Below are 14,132 nucleotides of genomic sequence, written 5' to 3'. Positions count from 1 at the left end.
TTTTTTTTTTTTTTTTTTTTTTTTTTTTTTTTTTTTGAGACATGGTCTCACTCTGTCACCCAGGCTGGAGTATAGTAGTGTGATCATGGCTCACTGCAGCCTCAAACACCTGGGCTCAAGTGATCCTCCCACCTCAGCCTCCCAAATAGCTGGGACTATAGGTGCATCCATCACACCTGGCTAATTTTTCTATTTTTTTAGAGATGGGGTTTCTCCATGTTGCCCAGGCTAGTCTCAAACTCCTGGGTTCAAGCAATCCGCCCACTTTGACCTCTCAAAATGCTAAGATTACAGGTGTGAGTCACCACACCTGTCCTAAAACTTATTTTATTTTAAATAAAGTAATGGACCTTTAATCTTACACAGCTGAACTACTGATTATATATTAGTTGAGCTGATTTAAGAGTTAAAAAAATTGTATTTAACAAAAATTAGCCAGGCGTGGAGGCGGAGGTTGCAGTGAGTTAAGATCATGCCACTGCACTCCAGCTTGGGCGGCAGAGCGAAACCCTGTCTCACAAAGAAAAAAATTGTATTGAGAGTTTTAGTTTTAAAATTCAAAGCCTTCTTAATCGTTTTTCTTCTACAAAAAAAAAAAGAAAGAAATACAGGCCTAGACAGAGATGCATTCACCATTCACATAGGCACTTATAGACATACATACATATGAACCAAATTACATGATCCTATACATTTACAGATACAGTCTTACATGCACAGACATAAGAAGACATAGGTCAAGTCCTGCTCACATCCTATAAATCCAGGCCCTCCCATGCCTCACCCCACTGGCTTTTACACTAAGAGATTAAAACCCACTATATTATTACACAAAATCACTCTCACGAATGTGCCCTGGAACACATCCATATACAGACATGCTCACACATACAAGCACATGGCTCAGCCTCACTGCTACACACACACAAAGGCAAGCAGGCATGTAGAGCAATGCAGACTCACGAATACACACCCATATAGCCACTGAGGTTTATGAATACAGAGAGACCCTTAGATGCACACACCCATTCACACCTGCAGATATACCCACACATCCCAGATGCACATATCCTGATACATGGCCATATAGACACTAGCCCTTTACACACACATACACACACACACACGCACCTGGATCATCACATATAAACCTGGATACCAACTTTCTGACATTTATAGGCACTCCCAACAGAGATTCACATACATACATCTACATACGACCTTTAGAAACCTGTTTACATGGGCAGATAAAAACACACTGGCATGCACACAAACAGATAGAAGCATGCTTATGTGTGCAGACACACCAGCAATGCAGGTCACACCCACACTCACAGACACTACACTACCACAGATACAGGCATGTGCACTCATACACCCAGATGTGTGTGCAGTGGGAAATATACACACGGGACCGACCCCCCCTCCATTCACGCCCTGGACACATGCTATACACAGAAGTACAAACTCACTTTCATGTACGAACACACTCAGATACACAAAGGATATGCTTATTCTCTCACACATACATGTAGACACAGATAATGGGGCAAACACGCACATAGAAACCCCATTCATACTTACAGATGGACACATACTGTTACACACTGGCATGGCTAATAATTATGGTAATACATAATGGTTTATATGGAGCAGGGGACTCATTACATGCCAGGCACTGTTTTAAGTCCTTTCCTTTCCTTTTTCCTTTCCTTTTCTTTCTTTCTTTTCTTTTCTTTCTTTCTTTTCTTTTCTTTCTTTCTTTCTTCTTTCTTTCTTTCTCTCTCTCTCTTTCTCTCTTGACGGAGTTTTGCTCTTGTCACCTAGGCTGGAGTGCAATGGCATAATCTTGGCTCACTGCAACCTCCACCTCCTGGGTTCCAGTGAGTTCCCTGCCTCAGCCTCCCGAGTAGCTGGGATTACAAGTGTGTGCCACCATGTCTAGCTAATTTTTGTATTTTTAGTAGAGACAAGGTTTCACCACGTTGGTCAAGCTGGTCTCAAACTCCTGACCTCAGGTGATCCACCTGCCTAGGCCTCCTGAAGTGCTGGGGTTACAGGTGTGAGCCACCGTGTCTGGCCTCTAAGTGCCTTTCATATAACTCACCCAATCCTCATCCTATGAGATAGGTAATAGCACTCCCACTTTTACAGATAAGACACTGAGGTATTTTTGGTTTTGAGACAGAGTTTCGCTTTTGTTGCCCGGGCTGGAGTGCAATCGTGTGACCTCAACTCATCGCAACCTCCGCCCTCAGGTTCAAGCGATTCTCCTGCCTCAGCCTCCCAAGTAGCTGGGATTACAGGCACACGCCACCACGCCTGGCTAATTTTGTATTTTTAGTAGAGATGTGGTTTCTCCATGTTGGTCAGGCTGGTCTCGAACTCCCAACCTCAGGTGATCTGCCTGCCTCAGCCTCCCAAAGTGCTGGGATTACAGGCATGAGCCACCATGCCCGGCAATGACCTGGGGCTTCGTTGAACTTAGGTGACTTGCCCAAAGCCATACAGCTAATACATGGCAGAACTAGGATTAGAACACACAGGCTGCCTCCAGAGATCTTGCAGATCCAATTTACATGTAGAAATACACTCACCTCCTGTACAAGTACAGATACACACAGCTCTAGCACGAGCACATGCACACTCAATCCAGCTGATACACTCAGGTACAAATGGCCACATGCACCTAGTCACATACGTAGACAAACATGGACATGTTCACATTTACAGACATTTCAGCAGAGATACATATGCCCTGGGAAGTACATACACATTCATACACATGCCCACAATCACACACCCTACCCAGACACACCCATACTATCAAACACACAAAACTGCCAGATATACTACCTAGACACACACAGATACACCACATTCTCAGACGTGCTCCTCACCCAAATACTCACACATGCTATCCTCATACTCACATGTGGCCACATGCACATTCCCTAGGTTCACTCTCACACACACCCCAGCACATTCTCACACCACCCAGAGATGACACATCCTATTTAGATATACACATCTGATTCATAGCCATGTAGACATTCAGAGATAGACCGAGCCCTGCTCACATCCTGCAGGTATCTGTGGTCTTAGATGTACCCCACACTCTCAGATGCTCCAACTCAGATGTGCCCACATTCTCCTTGAACACATCTACTTTCAAACATATACCCAACACTGATACACCCACACCCTCTCACACAAATCCCATCTAAATACACCCATCCTCATATACACACATCTCAAATGCACTAACACGCACAGGCCCTCCACACTTACACAAACTCCCAATTCAGTACACCCACACTCTCACATACATCACACAGATACACTCAAACTTGTACCCCACTCCAACTCAGAGCCCTCATAACTGAACCAGGTGCATCTGCAATCTCTCTGTCTCTCACACACAGTATTAAGACACACCCACAATGACACACATATCTTCCAAAGGCACTACACTTACCCACACTGCACCCAAGTACTCACACAAATTCCCAAGCCAAATACATCCACACACAGACACACACACACACACACACACACACACACACACAGACACTCACTCTCTCTCTCTTCAAATAAATTCTCACTCTCAAAGCCCCACCCAGACACATCCACCCTCTCATACATCATCATCCAGATTCATCCCATATAGACCATGGAGATCCACTCAAAGCCACATGCACCACCCAGGTACAGCTACATCTACACACACATCCCACCTGGACATATCCAGCTCTCACACATGCCATCCAGGTGCACCTCTGCACATGCCCCACTCCTCAGATCCACCCATGCTCTCGTCTCCTCCACACCACCCACAGGTGCCCACACTCCATACACGCACTTCCCAGTCAGCTGTGCCCCCAACTCTCTTTCACACACCCCATCCAGTTATACACATTCACACCCACACCCAAGTATATATACGCCCACACTCTCCACCCAGATACAACCAAAGCTCTCACCACACACCGTCCAGACATACCTTTCTACATGCTCCATCCCCCAAATATACCCATGCTCTCACTCACCCACCATCCAGATACACCCACATTCAAACCCACTCCACCCCCAACACATCCACACACTGTCTTACACACAGCCCAAATGTACCTACACACTTTCTCTTCACACACCAGCCCGATACACCCACACCTCACATGCACCTATATTCTGATACACTCCCCCACTACATCCACACTCACCTCCAATCCAGTTAAACCCAAATTCTCACACCCCATCCAGATACACATACACGCTCTTCCCACAGGAGACATTCATGCTCACAGCCCTACCACACTCAGAAACACCCCCACTCTCTCTTATACACAAACACAATCTAGACCCCCAATTCTCTCTTAATCACCAGCAGTCAGATCTACCCACACTCTACACACACAATGCAGATACATCCATACTGTCTCACACACACCACCCATACACACACTCCATAGACACCCCCAATTACATACGCCCCACCCTCACCCAGATGTGCCCAAATTCTCTTTCTCATGCACACCATCACTATACACCCTATCACACACTTCCATTGCCTTGATACACTTGTGCTCTCACTTATTGAAACATCATCCAGATACAACCATGCTTAGGTCTTCCTAACCCCAATACACCCATACTCCCTCATATACATACTCCACCCAGAAAATACCCACACTCTCTTACACACACAATACAGATACAGCCACATCAGCAAACACATACACCACCCAGATACCCCCCACCCTATCTCACCATCCAGGTAAACCCATACTCACACACCCCTCAAATATACACATCCTCACATATATCCCCAACCCAACTCTCACTTACACCATCCTCCACTCACACAGGCCACTTTACATGCAGCCACACTCACCGCCCACTCCCAAACACACTCAAATGCCTCATATGCACATCCTACCCAGAAACACTCATACACCCATGCTCTCTCTCTCTATTTTTTTTTTTTTTTTTTTTGAGACCGATTCTTGCTCTGTCACCCAGGCTGGAGTGCAGTGGGGTGATCTCGGCTCACTACAACCTCCTCCTGGGTTCAAGCAATTTTCCTGTCTCAGCCTCCTGAGTAGCTGGGACTACAGGCATGCACCACCACGCCCAACTAATTTTTAGTAGAATGGGGTTTCACCGTATTCGTCAGGCTGGTTTTGAACTCCTGACTTTGGGCCATCCACCTGCATTGGCCTCCCAAAGGGCTGGGATTACAGGCATGAGCCACTGCACCTGGCCCATGCTCTCTTTTACACACATGCAGACCACATCCTTTCTCTCTCACCAGATATACCACCCCCCTACACATACACACACTCTACTAAGATATACTTTCACTTTTTTTTGAGACGGAATTTTCACTGTGCTGCCCAGGCTGCAGTGCAATGGCACAATCTCAGCCCACTGCAACCTCTACCTCCTGGGTTCAAGCAATTCTCCTGCCTCAGCCTCTCGAGTAGTTGGAATTACAGGCACGTGCCGCCACACCCAACTAATTTTTGTATTTTTATTAGAGATGGGGTTTCACCACGGTGCCCAGGCTGGTCTCAAACTCCTGACCTCAGGTGATCCGCCCGCCTCGGCCTCCCAAAGTGCTGGGATTACAGGCGTGAGTCACCGCACCCAGAACTTTCAGCTTTATGTATACACATTAACATCTAGATTTCTGCCTGGATGGCATAATTTGGGTTCTCTCAGTGAAAATTATTTACCAACCTTAGATACCATACAATGCCACTCTACTCTCGGCCTTTGATGGTCGGGGGGATGAGAAGGGAGGTCTTTGTGTTTCAAGGAATCTTTTTCTAAACAGGCCTCTTTTCCCCAGTAGGACATTGGCCACAATTGGTTCCCACTTCTTGAGTGTGAAAAATGACAGGAATTATCCTGAGACCCCCCCCCACAAAAGCCCATCACATGGTCAAGGCCAGAGAAGCCCCAGAATGGGGGTCACAGGCTGCTCAGGTGTCATAGATTGCCAATCTGCAGGATGTCTACACACTTACAGACAGACATAGTCTCGCAGGGTGCTACTGACTCTCAGTCATACACATAAATATATACTGAGATACACAGACTTGTAAGTATCCTCCCTTTTCATCCCCGTACCAGTAAGGCCCAGTCTGCACAGGCCCGAGGCCAAGTATCTCTCTGTCACACCAACAGACAGGCACATGCACAAATACACTCATTCGTACACATGGACACACTCACACTGTACGTAATCACACGTGTACATCAGTTTACTCTTAAATATAGGCATGCATGCATGACATACATTCACATGACATAATGCCCACGAATGACATACATTCACTCACAAACACTGGGGTACATACAGGCATACTTTCACATGTCCGCAAGCAGACTTTGTATCGCACCCAAGGAGATGATGAAAACACATGGACACAGAGAGGCAAGCTCCCAAATGTGTGCACACACACCCCCCAGACATGACCACATATATTTACACACTCACACACCTGTGTGGGTGTACTCACACACATAAACACCTAGATATGCACATGCTTGTAAATGACATTATGTATAGATATGCAGACATTCCTAACACAGACTTGTACACACAACTGGGCATGTTCATATGCACATAGACTTGTTCATTAATTCATTCCCATATGCATACACTCAGACATGGAAATACAAATGTATTCACAAAACACGCTCACACTAGCACAGCCAGATAGTACACCATGTATCTTCCCACATGTTCATACACCCATATGAGAAGTTACAGAATAAAGAGGAATCATTTACACCCACATTCTCACAGATGGACTTGGACACAAAGGTATATTCACATGCATACACATATGGAAGTACACTCACATACACGCAACTGTACATCCACACAAAAAAGACCAATCCACACTCATCACAGACACACACATCCACACACACACACACACACACACACACACTTTAACACACTTATAGGCTTAGAGTGGCATGCATGCACATTTCCTTACATTGTTCCAGAACAAAGATGTATAAACACAAACACATAGATGCAAATAATTAGAACTGTAGAAACTGGCATGTTCACACATTGTATGTGTGTATGCCTGTACATTCAGACAGGCATACACACAGGCATATTCACACACACACAGATGTGTATGAACAGGCAAGCATATACAGACATGTTCAATGAAACACACACAGCCAGATGTTCACACGTACTAGCATATACACCCACATATACACTCACAGTCACTCACAGGCATATTCAAATACACATGCACACTCACACACTCAGAAATTCAGACAAAACACATGAGACATGCACACCCAAGTAGCTACTCATGCATGTCACAATCAGACATGTACTCACACATAACAGTGTACACACAAACACAATTAAACATATAGACAGTGCATCAATTCACCTATGCACACAGCCTTTTGCTTGTGTGTGTTTGTGTGCAGACAGACATACACTCCTCCACACAGCCATACTCACATACATAATCAAATGTGCACATGTAGGCATACCTACAAAATAGATTTTCATTCACACACTCTCCTCTACCCACACAATTAGTTCTCCTTATACTAGTGTGCCCACCTACACTAACATTTCCCTAATCGGATGTGAACATAAAGGTTTGTCTACAGGTGATATACACTGGAACATGCACACATGGACATCTATATAATTTAAAATGCTGGAGAAGCCACATATAGATATTCACAGAAAGTCACAAGCCTACTCACACAAATGCAGGACAGACACACTCATATATACACACACATACACACCCTCTCATACATGCATGGACATGCACACATATGTCCTTACACTCACAAACACACCCTTTAGATGCACCTGCACTCATGATCACACACCAATATGCACAGTCAGATGCACATGTGAGCACATACCAATATGCACAATCAGATACAACTAGGCATTCATCTAATTGGATATGCATACCCAGGCATTCTGAAGCCCACACACCCATACACATACAACCAGACACGTACACTCAAAGAAAAACTGATGCCACACATGTATACAACCAGACATTCAACAGGACCATTGGCTCAGAGAAAACACACCCACACTCAGGCTCAAAATCAAACATGCCCATTTGCTCACCCAGACAGACATGCAAAGTCATGCCCACCCCACGGTGCACACACACATGCATGCCACACACTCACATGCATGCCATCGCATGGCCTGCTCACACACACAGGTTCACACACAGCCACAGTGCCCATGAACAGACACACACACAGACTACACATGCAGCCACACATTTTCAGTAGCATATATACAGCCACACTCGGGCTCAGGGGCCTCTGGACCATAGACTAGGTCCTCTCCTACACCAAATGCTTCTTCAGAAAAGTCTACTTTATAACTCAAAACCCCCTGCCCTGCCTCCACAGAGACGGTCGTCTGGGCCTCAGTCTTTCCCCCTCCTCCTTTTCTTTTGGCCACCGACCCCATAGTCTGTGTCCCATCATATCTCCACACCCCCAAATCAGCCAGCAGACCCCAGTCTTCCACCACCCCAGGCTCTAGGTGAGCAGCTCCCCGGGACGCGTGCCTTACATGTCTGGCTGCTGCATGGGCCACACCCCAGCCCTACCCAAAGCCCCGTGATCTCAGGAGCTTCAGCCTCATCTCCAGGCCCTGCCAACCACTGACCACAGGCTAAACTCTTGCCAAGTCTCCCACAAACAGGGAGACGCATACATCACCAGGGCCAGGAAGGCTGCAGGCTGCAAGCCAGGCCTCTACTGGCTCATGGGGGCTCAAGCCTCTGTGTGTGTGTGTGTGTGTGTGTGTGTGTGCGCGCGCGCGCACGCGAACAAACAGGCAAGTGCAGGGAAAGAAGCCTGGAGTGGGGTGGGGGAGGGAGGTTCTGCCCATAACCACTTATCATTCTCTACAAATGAGAAGTATCAACACAGGGCTTTTCCTGCCTCCCTTCCACTCTCCTCTATTGCCCACTTGCTGCCCTCCCCAGATCTCTACTGAGGCCCTGGAGAAGAAGGACCAGTCCCTCCTCCAAGTAATCAATAGCACTATTAATCATGAATAATCAGCAACATTGTTGACCATGAGCTTTGCTGACATTGCTTGAGTGCCACCTCGATGCGCATCCCTTACTTACATGCACCAACTCATTCAGTCCCTACACATACCCATCAGGGAAGGGTTGCCGGCCTCTTTGACAGATGGGAAAACTGAGGTTCAGTAGGTGGCATGCTTCCACTAAAGTTGCAGAGCTAGTAGTAGGGGGAAGTGTCCCTGGGAGGATCCATGTTCTCCGTGTACCAGACTTTCCTGCCCTTCCAGATACACGGACCTCTGGCTACTGGGCACAAGGCCACAAGATCCAGGGGATCCCAGACACAACATGGGCATCTGAAACAGAGACAGAGAGCCTTGTGGTGGAGGCTGGGGTCCACACTGTGGGGACAACCATGTTGTTCCTGGCCCCTGCAGGTTGTCATGGGGCTTGGTCTTTGCCCCCACAGAACCATCAGGCAGCCTATGGCCTGGAAGTGCTTCCCCCAGCCACCTCACCTTCCTTCAGCCCTACAGTGGCTTCCTCCCACTAGTTGGAATCGGCAACATCTTCAGTGGCGAGTGAGCAAAAGTCTGCTACCTGTAGGGAGAGATGGGGCCGGGGCGGGGGGTGGTGGAAGGAAGGAAGGAAAGAAGGAAAGAAGGAGTGGGGGGTGGTCTGGTCTGGGAGCAGCTTCTCTGTCATGTCTACCCACCTGCTTGCTACCCAGGTGCATGCACGCACGCACACACACACACACACACACACACACCCTGCCAGCAGGCCAAGGATCCTGGAGGAGAGTGGAGGAGGAGGGAGAGGGAGAGGAGGAGCAGCCGCAAGAGGCTGAGCCTGCCCAGGGTGCAGGCATTGTGAAGCGAACACAGCCGGGCTCCCAGGCATCCCTTCCACAGACAGCACACAAGGAAAGATTAACACAGCTTCATGCCCAAACGTGACCATGATGATAAAAACAGACCCTGTGAGGGGAAACAGGTGGTGGTTCCCTTTCTCATGGGACATTTGGGATTGGGGAAGATGGGGAAGATGAGGAGTCTCTAGGCTTGGGTGCCAAGGAGCCCCTGTGATGGAGCAGAAAGAGACTAACAGTCAGAGAGAGACAGAGAGCATGGCAGTGATGGAGACTCTGAAATATGTGTGGGGAGACAGAACAGAAGTCCCAGCCTCCCCATCCTTGGTGGAGGGATGCTGACTGCTTACCTGGGCTCTCTCAGCAGGGATGTCTTGGAATCCACGATGGGAGCTCAAGCTGTCTCACCCAGGATAAATCACAGCCCGGGCCACATTGTGGGACCCTCAGTGATCTGGCGGCCAGTGACACTCCCGCTTCTGTTGCCGTGGATACAGCCGGGCTGGTCTAAATCGCAGGCATCAGGGAAAGCAGGCACCGGAGGGGTGCACTGGGCAGGGCTGGGGGTGTTGGGGAACACCAGGTGGGCAGCACACAGCCTTGGGGTGCCCAACTAGCTGGCAGGTGGGGGTCCCGGCAGGTGCTTCCTCCACTATACACTCCCACCCCCATCTTCATGCCACTGCCAAGCTGGGAGGGGGACCAGTGCTGGCCCCTGCTACCCGTCTGCCTGCCTGGCTGCTGGTCCCCCGTCCCCCCGTCCCCCACCCCCCCTCCGTCTGCCTGCTGCCCGCCGCCTTTTGTCCTCAGAAGACACGGTCCCTGCGGGGCCTCTGCCAAGCCTCCAGCAGATGCTCAGGGTCTGGGGCTCCTCCCTGGGAGCACACGGGCCATGGCCTGGGAGAGCCCCAGGTTGGGGGGGCTCTCATCCAGGCTCACCCCGCTCCCCAGGCCTGGCGGGGGTGGGGAAGAGGTGCAGGTCCACAGCCAGAGGCAGCAGCAGAGGTGGTGTTGGGGAGGGGATGGACGCCAGAAAGAGGGGGTGGGGTGGAGAGAGAGGCTGGCCTGATAGCTGTGTCCCGGGTTTTAGATCCGGGTTGAGGAGGGTGGCTCAGAGCATCCGAGGGGGGTCCTCATGCAAAACGAGGGCACCAAGGGCCTGCCGGAGGGGCCCTCCTGGCCTGGGAACCACCTCTGTGCACACAAATCCAGGTCCCACGATGCTGAGGACGCCCAGCCTGGATAGAGCATCACTGGGAAGTCCGGGGCCCTAAGCTGGACCCCATCAGGCCTGTCCGTCCCCCCTCTCCTCGATTTGCACGGTCCCTGCCTCAGGGGCGGGCGGAGGAGGAGGGAGGCAGGGAGGGAGAGGGAGGGAAGAAGGGAGGCTGAGCAGGCAGGGAGACTCCCAGCTGCCAGCCTGGTCCTCCCTGGGGCGGGGCGGGGAGTGGGGGCTGGAGAGGCCAGGGAGCAGCCGGCTGGCTGGCTGACTGGGTGGGGACTCTGGCGTGGCGGCTGTGCTGCCAGGACAATAGCTGGCTGGGGAAGTCAGGCTCTGGCCTTTCTGAGATGTTCAAGAGAGGCATGAGTGGAGGTGGGGAGAGAGAGCCAAGAGGCTGCTGAGAGAGCAACTCACATGGGCTACAAGTGCAGAGGAGGCAGGGCGGCGGGGATGCTAGGGTCTGGGTCGGGACAAAGGTCCGGTGAAAGTTTCTCAAAAGCTTTGGGATGGGAGGCGTGCTTAGGGCCTGGAGAGGGTGGGATTCATAAACTGATTTAGAATGGGGTTCTATGGGCATTTTCTCTGCAAGGCCTGGAGGTTGGCTGAGGGGGTTGGGGGTGGAAAAGGAGAGCTACACAACTCTGAACAACCCCTCTCAGGATATCTCCTGTGCCATCCCCACTTTCTCGGGGTCAGCAGAAAGGCAGGAATCCATACTTAAAGCCGTGTCCCAGGATAGCAGAATAGGAAGGGGAGGAGAACATCTGGTAGGCAGAGCTATGAAGACAAGGAAAAAAATATTTGTTTCAAATATGATTAAATCGTGACCAAATGATGCTTCCATGGCTCCCCTAAGTTACAGCATTCAAGAATTCCAATTTTCTTGACGTAAGAAATTGTATTTTATTTCCTTTCTTCCTTCATCCGTTGGTTCCCTCATTTATGACAAATAGTTTTATGTTAGGCCCAGTGCTGGGCACTAATGGTACTGGCTGACTCAGACCTGCGCCCTGTGCTTAGGAAATGCAGGCTCTGCTACCAGACTGTGGGCCTGGAACCCACTTGCATCTTAAAAATTAGCTGGACATGGTGGTGTATGCCTGTAGTCCCAGCTACTTGGGAGGCTGAGCTGGGAGGATCACTTGAGCCCAGGAGGCTGCAGTGATCTGTGTTCTCACCACTGCACTCCAGCCTGGGAAACAGAGCAAGACTGTCTTAAAAAAAAAACAAAAAAGGCAAAACAGGCCGGGCACAGTGGCTCATGCCTGTAATCCCAGCACTTTGGGAGGCCAAGGCAGGTGGATTGCTTAAGCATGGCTAAAGTGGCAAAACCTCGTCTCTACTAAAAGTACAAAAATTAGTAGGGCATGGTGGTACGGGCCTGTGGTCCCAGCTACTCCGGAGGCTGCGGTAGGAGGATTGCTTAAGACCCAAAGGCTGCAGTGAGCCGAGATCATGCCACTGCACTCCAGCCTGGGCGAAGAGTGGGACTCTGTCTCAAAAAAAAAAAAAAAAAAAAAAGGCGAAATAATAAGGCTTCTAAAATACGATATAACAGAATATCTTTATAATTTTGGGGTAGGGAAAGAATTATAATCTTGGGGTAAGGAAAGCCAAGAAGTAATTACCATAAAGGAAAGGAGTGATACATTGAACAGCATTAAAATTTAAAACTTCTGGTCATCAAAAGATACGATTAAAATATTGAAAAAGTAAGTCATAGATTTAGAGAAAATATTTGCAAAGTATATATCCAATAAAAGGCTCATATCCAAAATATACAAAGAACTTTTACCAACCAATAAGAAAAAGACAGATAACCCAATAGAATAACAGGCAAGACACTTGAACAGGGACCTTACAAAAGAGGATATCCAAATGGTCAAAAACTTAGGAAAATGTGTTCAACCTCATGGTAGTCAAGAAAATGCAAAATGAGGGCCGGGCGCGGTGGCTCAAGCCTGTAATCCCAGCACTTTGGGAGGCCGAGGCGGGTGGATCACGAGGTCAAGAGATCGAGACCATCCTGGTCAACACGGTGAAACCCCGTCTCTACTAAAAATACAAAAAATTAGCTGGGCATGGTAGCGCGTGCCTGTAATCCCAGCTACTCAGGAGGCTGAGACAGGAGAATTGCCTGAACCCAGGAGGCGGAGGTTGCGGTGAGCCGAGATCGCGCCATTGCACTCCAGCCTGGGTAACAAGAGCGAAACTCCGTCCCAAAAAAAAAAAAAAAAAAAAAAAAAAAAGAAAATGCAAAATGAAACCATGTTCAGCAGACTGACTAAAAAGAAAAAGACAATACCAAGTACTGGTGAGAATGTGGAGTGACTAGAGACAGAGTCTTGCTCTGTTGCCCAGGGTGGAGTGCAGAGGTGCGATCTTGTCTCACTGCAACCTCCATCTCCCAGGTTCAAGCGTTTTTCCTGCCTCAGCCTCCTAAGTAGCTGGGGTTACAGGCATCCACCACCATGCTCAGCTAATTTTTGTATTTTTGGTAGAGGCGGGGTTTCACCATGTTGACCAGGCTGGTCTCAAACTCCTAACCTCAGGTGATCTGCCCACCTCGGTCTCCCAAAGTGCTGGGATTATAGACGTGAGCCACCGCACTCAGCCAAAGAGACTTTCTAGAGTGCCGGGAATGTTCTGGGTCTTGATTTCAGAGCTGATTACTCGAGCGGTTTAGTAACAGTTCATTGAGAGTGTGCATTTATGTCTCGAGTGCTTTTCTTTTATTTTTTCTTTTTATTGAGACAGAGTCATACTATGTGGCTCAAGCTGGTCTCCTGAGGAGGGGATTTCAGCTCCTTGACCCTCCGGTTACCACCCCCTTTCTCCCTTATTTGGGTTTTTCCAGAAGAGTCATGGATGTGTCACCCTGGCTGGGATTCTGGCCGTTTTCTCTACCTTATTTTAGATTTTCTATTGTCTCATGATTTCTTTGCCTAGTTCTTGTTTTAGCAGTTGT

At 48.8% G+C, this 14,132-nt stretch overlaps 1 protein-coding gene across 2 annotated transcripts in view; it reads right to left on the bottom strand.

The window, feature by feature from the left end:
* The window catches only part of GPR173 (G protein-coupled receptor 173), a 31,858-nt gene extending 20,555 nt beyond the window's left edge, over positions 1-11,303 (bottom strand). The window contains exons 1-2 of one of the 2 annotated variants that reach the window (XM_032267039.1): positions 10,293-11,303; positions 9,590-9,671 (exon numbers count right to left, since the gene is read on the bottom strand). The gene's annotated coding sequence lies outside the window, so the exon portion shown is untranslated. The remainder of the gene's footprint in view (positions 1-9,589; positions 9,672-10,292) is intronic. The other variant, XM_032267038.1, reaches the window with a different exon arrangement.
* Positions 11,304-14,132: the final 2,829 nt, after the last annotated feature.

Source organism: Sapajus apella, unplaced genomic scaffold (assembly GCF_009761245.1).
Source record: "Sapajus apella isolate SASKATOON/1434 unplaced genomic scaffold, GSC_monkey_1.0 scaffold164, whole genome shotgun sequence".
Classification (NCBI taxonomy): Eukaryota; Metazoa; Chordata; class Mammalia; order Primates; family Cebidae; genus Sapajus; species Sapajus apella.
Note: the sequence above shows the minus strand (reverse complement) of the source record. Positions and strands in the feature narration are given on the sequence as shown.